General features: G+C 38.4%; 2 pseudogenes; both read left to right on the plus strand.

The window, feature by feature from the left end:
- The first annotated feature begins 9,655 nt into the window (after positions 1 to 9,655).
- On the plus strand, positions 9,656 to 11,739 carry LOC102484903 (nucleolin pseudogene; annotated as a pseudogene).
- A 3,092-nt stretch (positions 11,740 to 14,831) lies between these two features.
- LOC102482380 (cytosolic 5'-nucleotidase 3A-like) lies at positions 14,832 to 16,786 on the plus strand (annotated as a pseudogene).
- Positions 16,787 to 17,985: the final 1,199 nt, after the last annotated feature.

Consider the following 17,985-nt stretch of genomic DNA (forward strand, 5'->3'; position numbering starts at 1 on the left):
TACCCAGCAGATCCTCAGGGCTCATGAATAGAGTTATTTCAGAGCTTCCACTTCCTCTCCTGCTCCCATTCAGGCAGAATGCAGCGACGAAATTATAGCAGTTGCCGAGTATCCTGCGAGCCCCTACGACTTCACAGTCCTCCAAACAACTACAATAATAACAAACAGTAATTGAAATTAATGACATATTGTGCCCAGCTCCAAACACAGAATTAGACATAGCATCTCCCCATAAAGCAAATCCCAAGAGCTACCAAAACACAATGCAATAATGACTTTCAACCGTAATATCTTGAGACAAATATGTATATGACCACAAAGGTTAAGAGCTCTGCTCCCAATTACTAAAGGGTGCCAGTCTTCTTCATTTTTAATCATCTGTTTTACTGCTGCTACATTGTCAGAGTCATCACTGCAGTGCCTAGCACGTTTTTAATAGTTAATATAGATCTTTATCAAGCATGAGAAGTGTGCTCATTTCCCCTTAGTGCCAGGCTCCCTCTATGAATTGTCTCTGATGGTTGAGATGGGACAGATGCTGTGTGGGATTAATGAGAAGCCATGGTCCCCTCTGAAATCCTTTCATTTATGGGTCCACTTGAACATTAATATGATCAAAGGATTTTAAAGAGGCCAAGACCACTATTCACACCAAAGTAAGAGTCAATCCAAGGATCTCATCCAAGAAAGAATGGCTTTTAAAAGCAAATGTAAAAGCCTCTTCTTAAAATTTATACAGAATGATTAATCTTAAGCAGCCACACATGCAACTCAGTGTTTATTAACCAAAGGATAAAGACAAAAAGATTAAAAGAGAGATTTGCTGATCGAGATTCCCTGGTTTCCTTTACACAGCTCTAGGGCCATTTTTGCTAGCAGTACTGTGACAAGGAAGCTACATGTCACGCTCAAAAGACAACATGGAGATTTCAAATTGATAAATCATATGCATGTATTGGTATCTGAACATATTAAATCACTAAAGCAGGCACTATTTTAATGCAAGTGCATGAGCAAGCTTTAGCATAAAACTTCCAGCAATCAGTTCTACCCATGAAAGGGAAATGTCAGGGACAGAAATTTTTGCCTTTCAAATAAATAAAAGAATTTTAGTGAAATAGGCTATGTCTTATTCATTTTGTGACTTATTGCTGTCTAATAGCTGCTGTTTATCTTCTAGGTTTGTGCATTTTACGTTTTAAGAGAACGGATTTTGTTTAATGAGGTGATTTTACTTGACTGGAGACAATTATTTTCTGTGCATGGATGAAGTATTATTTATTCAAAGGTAGGGGACGCTGTTATTTTTAAGCCTGTAAACAGATATTCTGCTTTTCTGGCAAGGAAGATTTAAATTCTTCTTTGGGAGCATATTGTCCCCAGAGTTTAAAAAAGTTCCGTTAATGGACATTTTGTTTATACAAAAGATCTTGAATATAGCAAAGATATTATTCTGGAACAGAGGTTGTAATTGACCCAGTGCAGTTAAACAGCTCTAGCTGGTCATTGTGATAGGTAGACATCCAAAGAAAATGAAATCCGTATTTTGAAAAGTATCTGCATTCTCATGTTCATTGCAGCACTATATAATAGCCAGGATACAGAATCAACCTAAGGATCCATCCACGAATGAATAGGTAAGAAAATATGTGATCTAGACACACACAGACATACCATGGAATACTATTCAACCGTTAAAAAAAAAAAGGCAACCCTGTCACTTATGATAATGTAGATGAACCCACATTATAATAAGTGAAATAAGTAATGGACAGAAAGACAAATTTATGACTTCATTTATATGTGGACTCTAACAAAGGAAAAGTTATAGAAGCAGAGAGTAGAATGGTGGTTACCATGAGTCTGAAGTGTACAGGAGTGGGGAAACCATCATTAAAGGATATTAGATTTCAGTTAGGAAGAATACCTTCAAGAAATCTATTGTGCAATATGACAACTATAGGTAATAACAGTGTATCACATACTTAAAATTTCTTTTATTTTTTACATTACATTTAATCACATATATCTTTATGGTGTATAACATTTTTTTCCAGCATGATTATCATGCATATCAGGCAAGACCAAAACATTGCTACACACATCAGCAGCAGCAAACAGCTTTTGAATTTTTTCAGATTAGTTATATATTATTATTATTATTTAAACATTCTATCACTATCCATCATTCGATTTGTAAAGAGAATTAACCCAACATGAAATACTTCTCAGACCAGCTTTACAGTATGTTTTGTGGTCAGGGAGTGAGATGCCACCCACTCCACTTTTCTTGTGCAAGATTTCTTTGGCAATATGAGGTCTTTTATGATTCTAGACAAATTCTAGGATTGTCTTTTCTAGATCCATGAAGAATGTCTCTGGTATTTTGATTGGAATTGCATTAACTACGTAGATTAACTTGGGTAGAATTGCCATTTTAATTATATTAATTCTTCCGATATCCGATCCAGGAGCATGAGATGTCCTCCCACTTTTTTGTATCATTTTTAATATCTTTTTTAAGATTTTCATAGTTTTCTTTGTAAAGGTCTTTGACTTCCTTAGTTAGGTTTATCGCTAAGTGTCACACATTTTATGGCTATGGTAAAAGGGATTCCTTTCTTCACATCTACCTTATTCAACTTGTTCGTATGTAAAAATGCTATATATTTTTGAATATTGATTTTGTATTCTGACACTTTACCGTATTCACTTATTACTTCAAGAAGTTTTTCATGGAAACCTTTGCATCTTCTAAGTATACCATCATGTTATCTGCAAATAGAGATATTTTCAACTCTTCTTTGCCGACTTGAATGTCTTTTATATTATTCTCTTTTCTGATTGCGTTGGCTAACACGTCCAGCACTATATTGAAAAGAAGTGCAAAACGTGGGCAGCCTTGTCTAGTACCAGTTTTCAGTAGAAAAGCTTTTAGCTTTTTCCCATTCAGTATAATGTTAGCTATAGGTTTTTCATTTTTGGCTTTTATTGTGTTGAGAAATGACCCTTCTATACAATCTTGCTAAGCATCTTAATCATGAAGGGATGTGGTATTTTATCAAATGCTTTCTCTTCTTGTGCCTCTGTGATGGTTTCTAGTCATCTGGTGATCTAGTCATTCCTTCCTAGGTTCTTCAAGGTATCTCCAAGCATTCAAAGACATGTAGGAGTAGACAATTGGTGATCTCTCTTCTGCTCTACCTCCCCTTTGCTCACCAGCAGCTTGCACTATTGTCACTGGTCCTAAGTTACCTGAAGTTCTGTTACTAGAGAACAGGTGTGCCTAAAACTGAGTCACTTAGCTTCAATTCAGGCACAAAGAAGAGATCACAGCACTCTATACAAAATCTTGAAGTCCTGAGAGTTCAAAGCCAAGTGGGGGAGGTGATGTGCCACGGGTCCCAGCTGTAAAGCCATTCAGCTTGAGGCGGCCTGCCCTACAGCAAGGGTGTCCCACATACTTAAAATTTGTAACAGTTGTAAAGTATATGCACCACACACAAAAAAATATATATGTGTGTGTGTGAAGTAATGCATATTTCAATTAGCTTGATTTGTCCATTCCACAATTTATGTGTATACATACATTCACACACACACATATATAAATATCATATTGTATACCATAAATATATGAGATTCTTGTCAATTATTTTCTTATTTACTTAAGTCAGTTTCAGTTGTTTACAACCATGAATCCTAATTGGTAACCTGTTATCAGGCTACCAGAATTTTATTTACAACATAAAAACAACTTTTGGGAGACTTAGTTATAAACAGAAAAATAAAATGCCAATAATAGTATACTTTGAAAAGTGGAGAGTCATAGTTGGTTGAAAATTAAGTCATAGGAAAAACCCCAGAATTATCCCCCCTTCAATTGAATTGTGAGGTTGGTTATAAGTATTTCTTGAGGATGAACAATTTTCATCTGACTTTACCTGCCTTGCAGGATCACTGTGATGACATCTCTGATCAGAACATCATTGGGGGAACCAGCAGTTAGCGTAATGGCTAAGTCGCTGGATTCCCATGTAGTTGACCACGGTTCGTGTCCTGGACCCGGTGGCTTAAAACTTACTCTGGGTGCGTGTGTGTGCGTGCCCAAGATCCCAAGAGGAGAATGGAGGAGAAGGGATTGTGGCATGACCATCCCCTCTGGGGGGTGATTTCTCGCTTTCTGTCTCTATGTCTCTCTCTGTCTGGCGAGTGCACACACCCTATAGCGAAAACCTCTCAAAAAAAAAAAAAAAAAGAAGAAGAACATCATTGGCAGAGAAGTGTTGCACAATTCCTCAAGTTCACAAACACGCATGAATCCTTTAGAATAGTGGCCGGATGACTAGCAAGACTCCTCATTCAAGTGATGTCCTGCAAGCCACAGAATCCAGGCCTGGATCATCCTTTCTGACAACCCCTGTGTCCTACAGCCACCCAGTTTAGCACTGGAGTAGTTGGTTGTGCTATAATTAGTGATCTCTGCCAAAAAATGTTGCTGCACTAAAATTTAAAAGAAAAAGTGATACTTCATAAAGCTGAATATATTCTGTTTAAAGAATCAGTGTTTGTTTAAATGTGTCTTACATTAATTTTTCTGGTATCATTAACTTTTTTTAAAATAATAGATTTTATTCTAGGATAACATTATATATAGATTATAAATCACATGAACACTTTATAGTAACCAAAAAGAAAAAAATTTACACTTTTGATTATTGTGTAGATTCCCATGTAACAAAATATATACTGGTTATATGTTACTAGTATTACATTTTTTCTTTATTAAAATATAATTCTTATACTATACAATTCACATTTAAAGTGTACAGTTCAATAGATTTTAGTATAGTCACAAATATGGGTATTCATCACCACAGTCAAATTTAGAAGGTTTTATCACTTCAAAAAAGAAAACCCTACTCACCTTCTAGCTATCACTTCCTCATAGTAACCATAAATAACTATTAATCTACTTTATTTTACAATCTGAAAATAACTTGATATTTCAGATTCTCTTCTAAAAAGAAATGCTATAACATGAAGCAACAAAAATATAATTGTAAACTCCTGAACATAAGTGACCAATGCTAATCTTTTTTTTCTTTTATTTCCCCCAGATCCTCAGTATAAACTGAGTAGAAATATACAATGTGCACCTTTAAAAGTCTGGCTCACTTGACTCAACATTAAGTCTTCTATATTCACCTGTTTTGAGTCAAACAATAAGATCTCATTATGTAATAATCCCTAGCATACTGTGTTTTTCAACCCAGTCATCGGTTTTTGGACATTTAGGGTGATTCCACATTTTAGTGATTGTGAATGATGCTGCAATAAACATGCATATGCAAGTGTCATTCTAACTGAGTGTCTTTCTATCCTTTGAATAAATACCAAGAAGTGAGATTACTGAGTCATATGGAATTTCTATTTGTAGGTTTTGAGAAACCTCAATATTGTTTTCCACATAAGTTGAACTAATTCATATTCCCACCAAAAGTAGAAGAGGGTTCCCTTTTCGCCACAGCCTCACCAGCACTTGTCATTCATTTTTTATCCTTGTCATTCTATATGGAGTTTAATGATATCTCATTGTGTTTTCGTTATGTCAAGAGACTTTGAACATTTTTTCATATGCCTCTTAGTCATTTGTAAGTCTTCCCTAGAGAGCTGTCTATTCAATTCATTTGCCCATTCTTTAATTTTATTATTCATTTTTCATGAGTGAGCTGCTTGAGTTTCATTTATATTCTGAATAAAAATTCCTTGTCTGAGAATAATTTAAAAAAAATTGTCTCCCATTCTGAGAGTTGGTTTTTGACTCTGATTATTGTTTCCTTTGCTGTGAGGAAGATTTTTAGCTTGATATGATCCCACTTGTCTATTTTGGGAAATACTGCCTGTGCTTTGGGGGTCTTATATAAGAAATCTTGGCCTACTCCAATATCTTCAAAAGTTTCCCATATTTTTCTATTAGTAGTTTTGTATTCTGAGGTTTTATATTTAAATCTTTGATTCATTTTGAGTTAGTTCTTGTTAATGATAAGAGCTAGGGGTTCAGATACTACTTAACAGTTTAACTGCTAATTTGACCTCCTTCAGCTAGTACCATTAGAATCATACTAATGAATTATCAGGGGTTTTTTTAAGTGTTTTTTATTTACTCTATGAGTGAGATAAACAGAGTGACAAAGAGGAATCAGATATATAGCACTTCCAACAAGGTCTTGATGCAGCAATCCACCTCTAAACCTCAGCACCGCATACTCAAGACCTTGAACCAGCAGCCCTTCCCATGTAAGTCTGCCTTGTAGAGTGTTGTTATACTACTACAGCACCACCAGGTCCCTACTATTAGTTTTAATAATGAAACATAAGTAAATATTTATTATTTATTAGTTCTTCAGAAAATTTTATAATCTATTCAAGAGATTCCTAAATACACTGGCCAAAGTTTGAGTACCCTAAAAGAAATCTATAAGAAAGGTAAGTGAAAACATTATTTAAAGCATTACACTAAGGATATCACCTTTTTCTTACTTTTGGTAGTAACCATGGGACAGGAGGAGTCTGAAGGGAAAGTTGGCAGAGGGCTCAGAACTTAGCAGAAGTGAAAATGTGGCTGAGTTGGAGGCAGCAGGTGGTCTGGTTGTTGAGGTGTTGGACTTCCACATGGCTAACTATGGTTTAAGCCCTGGACGTGGTGGCCTGAAAATCACACTGGACACATGTGTGTGCATGCCCAAAATACCAAGAGGAGAACAGACAAGGGATTATAACATGGCCCATCTGCCCTGGGGGCTGATTTTCACTTTTCCTTTCTGTCTCTCTCTGGCACATGCATGAGCCCTATGGCAAAAAAAAAAAAAAAAAAAAAAAAGGGCTGAGTTTCTGTGATTTGTGGTAATCATCAGAGGAGTAGAAAGGGCAGATGGGCCATGGTCAGGGAGAGAAATGAAATATCCAGAGACTATCTGCCTTTCTGTAAACATACATTTAAGTAAGAGAGAGAAAGTAAACATGTCTACCATGTCCCAAAGGGTAAAAATTGTACAACAAGAACAAGAATAGGTGTCTCATCTAAGAAATTACCAAAGTAGAATGCTTTCAGAGGAACTGTCTGAAAGTGATGAGCTCCCACTCCTGGGATTATTAAATTGAGGCTGGATGAAGCCCAGAGGGGTATCGCTACAGATATTGTGGCTGAGAAAGTAGACAGCATGGCGTTTGCTTCCAGTGACAAACATACTAGCAAAAGTTCCTGAAGAGTTAAACCAACTAATTTTCCACATAAAATAGCTTCAATATATATTTTTTTTAGTTACAAATAAAGAACTAACTTTTGATATATCATCACCAAACAGTGACTCTCTCCAAAGGTTCTGCCTAACAGAGCCTTTCTACTCATAGGGAGCACAGGTCTGGAAACAATTATTATAATGTCATCTCTTTTATGAAACAAATATTCTCCAGTATTCCTTTAATCACAAGAGGCCTTCTTTGGACTAACACTTTCGTTATGAGCGTGTTAACTAGAATCAGTCAAGGGCCTGAGAAAGAAACTTAATTTTGCTTGCCAGGTGCTCTATTTATTATCCCCCTCATCACATCATTTAAACTCCTTGGCAAATTAGAAGGCATCATCTGGTACAGGGTTAGTTTCTACATGGCTGCATCTGACAGTCACAGTGAATAATAACAAAAGCTTCTTCAAAGGCCCACTATGTCCCTAGGAGTTCAGTATGGCTTAGTGATCATTAAATGTAGACCAAAAACCAACATACATGTCCTGTGTGGTAGAATGAGGCAGCTATGCCATTCATACAAGTATATAAGACAGATCAAGCAAAACTTGTAGCTCTTCAGCCTCTCCACTACTTTGTGCTACAAATCACACCCACACTATTGCCTAATGAAATTCTCAGAACAAAGCCAAGAATTGGCAAGTAGGTATTATTATCCCCATGGAGAGGTTGGTAAGTCCAAGATCACAGAACTACTAATGCTTTAAATCCAAAGTCCATGGTCCTTTTCAGTGATCTTAAGTAATGAGCCGGATTTGCATTTTTTTAAAAACATAGCAAAATTCATACATCCGAATGGTTATTAAATTTTAGGCCAGCTGGTGGTATGGTGGTTAAGGCAGCTAAATCCCATTTGGCCAATTTTGCAAAGTGAGTTCTGGACCTAGCAGTTTAAAAAACATAAAGGTCTTGTGTGTGTGTGTGTGCCTAAAATCCCAAGCGGAGAATGGGGGAGAAGAGATTCAGGAGTGGCCGTCCCCCCTGTAGAGTGATCTCTTTCTCTCTCTCTCTTGAGAGGCTGTCCTCCCTGTAGAGTGATCTCTTTCTCTCTCTCTCTCTCTCTCTCTCTCTCTCTCTTTCTCTAGTGAGCATATGTACCCTAAAGAGAGAAAGAATGAGAAAAAGAAAAAGAAATAAAGGAGAGAGAGAGAGAAAGGAAGAGAGGGAAGAAAGAAGGGAGGGAGGGAGGAATCTCCTCAGGAGTCACAAGTTGATACTTAGCCAGTGACAACTCTATGTGTGAATAAACAGTGGACGCCAATAGCTCTTCCAAATCTCTAGGATGATTTCTCAATTTTTTCAGTGGTTATAAATCTTTGATCACAAGAGTGAATATCTGTATTTGTAGCTAGACAACCAAGGACCAAATATACTATTGCTTGGTGTAGCTTTACAATTGGTAAAAGGATAGATACAAGTACTCCCTGTTTTTATTTTTTGTTCCACTCATTTTAAATCACAAATTTAAAATGAGGGACCAGCAGTTAGCATAATGGCTATGTTGCTGGACTCCCATGTAGTTGACTGCAGTTCAAATCCTGGACCTGGTGGCTTAAACTCACGCCGGGTGCTTGTGCATGTGTGCCCAAGATCCCGAGAGGAGAACAGAGGGGAAGGGATTGCTGCATGGCCATCCCCCCTGGGGGATGATTTCTCACTGTCTATCCCTCTGCCTTTCTGCTGAGTGCATGCGAGTGCATGCACCCTATAGTAAAAAAGCCTCTCAAAAAATTTTTTTAAATGATTAACAAATTCTAGTAAATATTACAGTGGTTTTTGGTTATTTCACCTTATATGGTTATTTCCTCGCCACCTAGATTTTCTACTGACTTCAAGTTCAATATATACAAAATGCAAATCTTTCCTCCAAATCTGAGTCCTCCTCCTTCCTGTCAATAGACCTTCCAACCTTCCAAATGCTTAACACTTTCTTATAAGTCTCCCTCACCATTACCATTCTTTCTTGCCCTGCAAGGTTCCTCTTATATCTTTAAGTATATATGGAGAGTCTTTAAAAAGTTTATGAAAATATTATGCATAGTTTTCAAATTTTTTCTTTTATTCATGATAGAGCACACATGCATGAGAAGGACAAGGAGAGAGAGAGAGATAAGCACCCTTCTTACAGAACCGGGTCACTCCACACACTCCATATTCTCCAGTCCATCAGATCTTGGGCACTCACACACATGCCCAGCATGTTTGAAGTGAAGGGTTTGGGGATTAGAATCCCAGTCACTATGTGAGATCCAGATTCTCTTGAGCAGTGTGTTACTGCTGTGCTACAAACCCAGCCCTCAAATTTTTTTTACACCAAGTCTTGAGCTCTAGTTGGCAGAAAAGTGTCCATGCTCCAGGATCTTCAGTGTTCACCACCATCATCAACATCACTTGAGTTCCTCAAGACTCATCTGTGCCACCCATTTGCAACACACTCCACCATTTTAGCCACCATCATGGTGAAGGCTGATAAAAATCAAGGTGACCCCCCAAAAAATGGACCCTACTCCAAAGGAGGTAGAAGAAGTGAGGATGAGGAAGTGTCAGAAGATGAAGGAGATGATAGCAGCAGAGAAGAGGTTATCATCCCTCAAAAAAAAGGCAAGAAGACTGCCACAACTCCAGCAAAGAAGGTGGTGGTTTCCCCAACAACGACAACAACAACAAAAAAAAAAGGTTTCAGTTCTCAGACCTGCCAAGAAAGCAGAGGTCATGCCAGGTGAAAAGGCAGCTGCTCTACCATCCAAGAATACCATTACACCAGCCAAAGCAGTCACTACATCTGGCAAGAAGGGAGCCACACCAGGCAAAGCATTGGTAGCAACTCCTGGTAAGAAAAGAGCTGCCACCCTAGCCAAAAGGGCAAAGAATGGCAAAAATGCCAAGAAGGAAGATAGTGATGAGGAGGAAGAAAATGCCAGTGAGGAAAATTATGAAGATGAGGATGAATTTGAGGCAACAGTGATGAAAAGCAGCAGCTGCTGCCCCAATCTCAAAGGAGAAGGAGGATGAGGAGGAGAAAGATTAGACTGAATAAGAAACTATGGAGACCACACCAGCCAAGGGAAAGAAAACTCCTCCCAAAGTTGTACCTGTGAAAGCCAAGAGCATAGCTGAAAATGAAGAGGAAGAGGAGGAGAAGGATAAAGATGAGGAGGAAGATGATGAGGAGAAAAACAATGAGAATGAGGAAGAAGAGGAAGAAGAGCCTGTCAACAAAGCTCCTGGAAAAATGAAAGAAATGACCAAACAGAAAGCAACTCCTGAGGCCAAAAAATAGCTGGGATCCATAGAACCAAGTACATCTTTCTATCCACTTATTGGAAACCTGAACAATAATAAATCTATTCCTGAATTAAAAACTGATATTAGTGATGTTTTTGCTAAAAATGATCTTGCTGTTGTGGATGTCAGAATTGGTCCATCTAGGAAGTTTGGCTATGATGACTTTGAATCTACTAAAGATCTTAGAAAAAGTTTTGGAACTCACTGGTTTAAAAATCTTTGGCAATAAAATTAAACTAGAGAAACCAAAAGGAAAAGACAATAAGAAAGATCGAGATGCAAGAACACTTTTGGCCAAAAGTTTCCCCTACAGTGTCACTCAGGGTGAATTAAAAGACGTATTTGAAGATGCCATGGGGATCAGAATAATCAGCAAAGATGGGAAAAATAAAGGGATTGTTTATATTAAGCTAAAGCTTATGCAGAGAAAACCTTGGAAGAAAAGCAGGGAACAGAGATTGATAGGAGGTTCATTTCCCTATACTACATTGGAAAGAAAGGTCAAAATCAAGATGGCAGAGGAGTAAAGAGTGGTGAATTGAAAACTCTGGCTTTGAGCAACCTCTCCTACAATGCAACTGAAGAAACACTTCAGGAAGTATTTGAGAAGGCAACTTTTATCAAAATGCCGCAAAGCCAAAATCGCAAATCTAAAGGGTATGCGTTTATAGAATTTGCTTCATTTGAAGACGCTAAAGAAGCTTTAAATTCCTGTAATAAAAGGGAAATTGAAGGCAGAGCAATCAGGCTGGAGCTGCAAGGACCCAGGGGATCATCTAATGCAAGAAGTCAGCCCTCCAAAACCCTGTTTGTCAAAGGTCTTTCTGAGGATATCACCAAAGAGACATTAAGGGAGCCTTTTGAAGGCTCTATTTGTGTGAGGATAGTCACTGACCGGGAAACAGGATCCTCCAAAGGGTTTGGTTTTGTCAACGTCAACAGTGAGGAAGATGCCAAAGCTGCCAAGGAGGCCATCGAAGATGGTGAGATTGATGGAAACAAAGTTATCTTGGACTGGGCCAAGCCTAAGGCTGAAGGTGGCTTCAGGGATCATGGTGGAAGCAGAGGAAGCTTTGGAGGCCAAGGTGGAGGCAGAGGAGGCAGAGGTGGATTTGGTAGCAGAGGCTGAGGAGGTTTTGCAGGTTGAGGTGCCTTCTGAGGAGACAGAGGAGAAGAAAGAGACCATAAGCCACAGGAAAGAAGATGAATTTTGAACAGTTTCTCTGTCCCTCTGTCTTTCCTCTTCCATACAAAAGAAAGGATTCTTGGGTTTTTATTCTGTTACCTGATCACTGACAGAGCCTTCTGAGGATATTCCAAAACAGTGTGCAGTCATCTGGTCTATTTAGAAAGCCACAGAAATAACATTTCAAGAGAAACTCTTGTTGGTTTTGACTGGATATTCATATAAACTTTTTAAAGAGATAGGCAATAGAGCTAACTTATTTGTAAGTTTTAAATTTGTATTGTTTTATCCCATGTACAAAACCTTTTTTTCTACAAATTGTATGTGCATGTGTTGGGGAATTTTAAAAGAAAGCAGAATGTTTTTATCATGATTTTTTGTTTCAATGACTTTAGGATAAATTTTACAAAGTCCTAAAAAATTGTTTTTCACCAAAATAAACTCAGACTTTAACTCCATATTTTCACAAACTTTTTGAAGTCCCCTCAAATATACCTATGAAAGATGTTTTAATTGATTCATTCAACAAGTATTACCAAGCACCATTTATTTTCTGGTATAGCCCTGTGTGTGTGTATAGCAGTTAGCTTTTGATATATAATGAACTATCCCAAAATTTAGTGGCTTAAAAATAACCATTTATTGTAACCAGCAGATGGTTACATAACTGGACTTCCATACAGTCAACTACAGTTTGAGTCCTGGACCCAGTGGCTTAAAACTCACACCTGGCATGTGTGCATACATGCCCAAAATTCCAAGAAGAGAATGGAGGAGAAGGGATTGAGGCATGGCCATCCCCCCTGGGGGATGTCTGTCTCTTTGTCTCTCTCTCTCTCTGCTTCTCTGGCAAGCACATGCACCTTATACCAAAAACTACTCTTAAATAAATAAATAATCATTTATTTAGCTAGTGATTATGTAAATCAGTATTTTAAGCCAGGCTTAGCTGAGCAGTCTTTCCAGTCATAGATGATCTCACATGCTCTACCGTGAATCAGCTTCTGGGTGAGCTGGGGGTTGACTCTCTCATATAACTGGGACCTCCTACGGGATGGCTAATCTCTGATCCATGGAGTCTCCCATCATCAGGAGGCTAGCCTGGGCTTCTTCATGTAATTTTGGGATCAGCAAGACTCTAAATAGCAACAAGGATGGGTAAGCTCCAAACCACAAACACTACAAATCAAAAATTGAATCACATTCACTGTTTTCCTAGAAGCCAAAGCAAATCACGTGCCCAAGCCCAGTATCAGTATAAAAGGGAATCACTCAAGCATAGAGACACAGGGAGGTATGAACAAATTGGAATCCACTAAAAAGTCAATTACTCTGGAAATTAAAAGATGAAAAAGCTGACAATGGCTCTCTCTCATGAACCTTGTTCCTTCACAACCTCCATCAGCCACTGGTATTTTTTTAATTTCCTAAATTTTGCTAAGCAGATGAGTATAAACAGTATTCCTTGGTGTTTTTAATTTCTCTTATTAATCATGAGAACAAATATTTCTTTATATACTTAAGAACCTTTCCTATTGTCTCTTCCACAAATCACCTGTTTGTGTTTCTTGCCTATTTTCCTACTAAATTTCATGTGTTTTTCTTAGTGATTGTAGGAGTTCCTTGTGTACTAGGTAACAAGCTCACATACTCATGGATAAAGGAATCTTTGTAAGAAAAAAGCCCAGAGCCTCTTACAGCAGGATTATTACCATTGTTTATTACTTCTTTGTGAGTACATCATACTTAGAGGTATATGTATAAAGAATATACATGCAAAATATTTTAAATCATAGTTATAAAGTCTCCTGTACCAGTGCCTCAGTGATCTCAATGCCTTTTACTATTCCTCTTTGATTTAGATGCCACCTTCAGTATATATTAATGTTATTTGTATACTGGATCTATTTCTAAACTTCCTATTTTATTCACTATTTTTGAGTGCTTGCTATCAAGAATAAATGTTGATTATTTCTCAAGTGCCTTTTCAGTGTAGGTGAAGATGGCTACATTTTTCTATTCCTACTAAACCACTTTCATAGTCCTAGAATAAGCTTCAGTTGATCATGAAAGCTCATCATTTTAATGTGGTACAACACTCTCCTGGCCAATACTTAATTTGGGGGGTTTGTTTTAATATTTTCGGGTAAAGTTGACTCAAAGGTTTTGTTTTTGTTCATTATTCCAAGAACTTGTTATAGTTATTTTTCCAGGAGCTGAACAGTTTAAACAGCTGTGGAACTACCAGCATTTCAATGGTGGAATAAACATCCCCGGATGTGTTTCAAAGGGAGAACAATTTTATATTTTTCTTAATAATCAGTTTGTTAGGGACCAGCAGATAGCATAATGTCTATGTCAGTGGACTCCCATGTAGTCGAATGCAATTCGAGTCTTGGACCCAGTGGCTTAAACTCATGCTGGGCACATCTGTGTGCGTGCCCAAGATCCCAAGAGGTGAGTGGAGGAGAAGGCATGGCCAGCCCCCGCCCCCCTTGGGGGTGAGTTCTCGCTTTCTGATTTTCTCTGTCTTTCTAGCAAGTGCACACTCCCTATGGAAAAAACTTTTCACACACACACAAAAAAAAATCAGTTTGTTAAAAGTTTCAATCTTGTAACCAGCAAGTGACATACTGGTTAAGTCTCTGGATTCCCACATGGCACACCATGGTATGAATCCCAGGACTGGCAGTTTGAAACTCACACTGAGTGTGCCCAAAATCACAGAGGAGAATGGACAAGGGATTGTAGCATAGCCATCCTCCCCAAAGGATGATATCTCTCTCTCTTCTCCCCTCCCCTACCCTCCCCTCCTCTTTCTTCCTCTCCTTCACCCTCCCCCTCTCTCTCCTGGGAGCAGCAGGTGCCCTTATAGCAAAAAAATCTTCATAAAAAAATTAATCTTTCCTTTGACAACTTTATATTTTCCATAAAAAATCAGTTTAAGAGTTTCAATCTTGGGCAGGGCTCAGGCCAGGGGGTCTCTGTGCTGGCAGTATCTGGGAGTGGCCTGCAGTTCCAGGGGATGGGGGGGTGGGCGTCAGGACTGGTCGATGGACTGGGCAGTGGCAGGGGGGGGAGCCATAGCAAGCACCAGTGTGTGTGCCATGGTGGAGAGGGAGATACTGGCACAGAACAATTCACCCTGAAGAGGAAGACTGGACAGAAGACCTAAATCATCAAGATGAGCCCAGAATTCCAGAAAAGCTCAGTGCACGTCAAGAACCCTGCCAGAGTAGAAGAGACAATCTGTAGTTTGATCAAAGATGGGGCTGCCCAGCTTAGATAATGACAGACTTTGATATGACACTTAGTAGATTTTCTTCCTACAAAAGGAAAAGATGCCCAACGTTACACAATATCATTGACAGCTATAAGCTTGTTACAGATGAATGTCAAAGAAAGTTATTACAACTAAAGGAAAATATGCTTTTGAAGTTGATTTGGTTCTCACCTAGAAGAGATGCACCCTTATGTGGTAGAATAGTATACTAAATCAAATGATTTGCTTCTTGAACAGTACCAAAAGCTAAACTTAAAGAAGTTGTGCAAAATGTGATGTTATGCTCAAGGAAGGATTGGAGAACTTTGATAAGCTCCAACACTGCATCTTTGTGTTCATATTCTCCACTGGCATTGGTGATGTGTTAGAGGAGGTTACCTGTCAAGCTGCGGTTTACTTATCCAAATGTCAAAGCAGTGACCAACTTCATGGACTTTGGTCAAAATGGGAAACTCAAAGAATCTAAAGGAAAAATGATTCATGTATTTGACAAGCATTATGATGCCTTGAAGAATACAGAATATTGAACCAGAAGTAAGAGTAATGGCTACGTTGCTGGACTCCCACATAGTCGACAGTGGTTCAAGTCCTGGACCCAGTGGCTTAAACTCACGCCAGGCGCGTGTGCATGCGTGCCCAAGATCCTGAGAGGAGAATGGAGGAAAAGGATTGTGGTGTGGTCGTCCCCCCTGGGGTGGTGGGGGGGGTGATTTCTTGCTTTCTATCTCTCTGTCTGTCTGGTGAGTGCACGTGCCCTGTAGCAAAAACCTCTCCAAAAAAAAAAGAATACAGAATAATCAACTAGAAGACAGTAATAACATAATTCTATTGGGAGTGTTAAATTAAACCATTCTGGGGAACCAGCAGTTAGCGTAATGGCTATGTCACTGGACTCCCACATAGTCGACCGCGGTTCGCGTCCCAGACCCGGCGGCTTAAAACTCACGCTGGGCGCATGTGCATGCGTGCCCAAGATCCCACAGGAGAATGGAGGAGAAGGGATTGCAGCGTGACCATCCCCTCTGAGGGGTGATTTCTCGCTTTCTATCTCTATGTCTCTCTCTGTCTGTCTGGAGAGCACACACGCCCTATAGCGAAAAAAACCTCTCCCCCCCCAAAAAAAAAAAAATTAAACCATTCTGGCAAAACAACTGCTGTACTCCAACACTTGGATTCCTATGATAAACCAAAATCGTACATGTTAGGCTATTTTTCCGAGGTAGTTGCTAGGTTATAGCCAATCACAGCAACTAGGCTTCAGTCAATCACAGGCATCCTGCCATTTTAACTGTGTTAATGTAGATGAACTTCCATATATAACCAATAATTTCTCTACCTCACTCCCCCACTTACGTTTTTTTGTATGGCACATCCCTTTTCACTACACGTCACTTTCCTATTCTGCTGACTTAAATGCCAAGTTGACCACAAGGTTGGCTGGATTAGTCTAAAAGTCCAAAAACAACTGCCTGATTTAAATCATATTAAGATTTGCTCTATTAAAACTCTATTAGATTGGGTGGCTTATTTTTCTTTTAACAGGAGAGTCCCAAGGAGACTTAAGAATGACAGATGCAGATGCCAATATTGAACATTTTGAAAACTGAATATCTAAATGATAGAGTAGATGACCTTTTAGAAAAGTACATGGACCCTTACAATATTGTTTTAGTGAAAGATGATTCCCTAGAGGTAGCCAACTCTATTTTACAAAAGGTTCTATAAACAAGCACTTTTTAAGAAGACCACTGTCTCCTGCATGTGACAGATGCCAAGAACTGCTTATCTGTTCACCTTGCTGAAAGACTCTAATTTATAATAGATTGCTACTCTTGAAGTTCTCTCTCTACATAACTGAAGTATTCTCGGGCATGTTAAATCCATCAACTAGAAGCTATTTTTCCTTCTCTCAATACACTTCTTACCATATTTTTTTAACAAATTAAAAAAAAAAAAACTTAAAGCCAAAATTAGAAAATAACTCTCTGCTTTTCCAAGTTAAATTTTGCAGTAGAATATTATCATGCAGTTTTTGAGGAGTCTTTTAATACTGGATAAATTTGTCGAAGTTTCAAAAGATGTTTCTGAAATAATGTGCATGATTTTAATTAAGTATTGCTGTCTTTTGTAATTTGGGTGAATTATGCTGAAGGTACTCCTGTATCCTGAAATTGTGTTATATTTGGCTGTCTTGTCTAGAGAAAGATCATTATTTACCAGAAAAGACTGGCACTTGGTGTCTGAAAAAACTGTTGGTGTCTACATATAACTAATCATTACAGGACATTCTATTCTGAAGCACTGATATAATCCTGGAATTAAAGCCTTTAAAATAAAAATAAAAATAAAAATAAAAAGTCTCTATTCCGGACCATGTCGGGTCTGCTTGTTGGTCTCTGAGACCTGAAAGTTGACAACTTCTTTGCGTCCGCGAGGCTGCTCCAGGCAACTCTGCAGCCGTCACCATGCCACAAAATGAATATATTGAATTATATCGTAAACACTATGGATACCATTTGGATTACATGAGAAAAAGAAAGAAGGAAAGTCGGGAGGCTCATGAATGTTCAAAGAAGGCAAAAAAGATGATTGATCTGAAGGCTATACTCCTTGCTGAGAAAATACAAATGAAAGACCATCAAGATAGTCTTGCATGAAAAGAGGAACACCAAACAGAAGAACAATGAAAAGACTCCACAAGGAGCAGTACCTGCCTATCTGTTGGACAGAGAAGGACAGTCCCAAGCTAAAGTACTTTCCAATACAATTAAATAAAAACGGAAAGAGAAAGCGGAAAAATGAGAAGTCCCTCTACCCAAAGTTCAAGCCCAGGGAGAAACAGAACTATTAAAAGTTATTCAAACAGGAATGAGAAAGAAGGCGGCATGGAAGAGGATGGTTACAAAAGTCTGCTTTGTTGGAGA

This window comes from Tupaia chinensis, unplaced genomic scaffold (assembly GCF_000334495.1).
Source record: "Tupaia chinensis unplaced genomic scaffold, TupChi_1.0 Scaffold144624_1, whole genome shotgun sequence".
Classification (NCBI taxonomy): domain Eukaryota; kingdom Metazoa; phylum Chordata; class Mammalia; order Scandentia; family Tupaiidae; genus Tupaia; species Tupaia belangeri.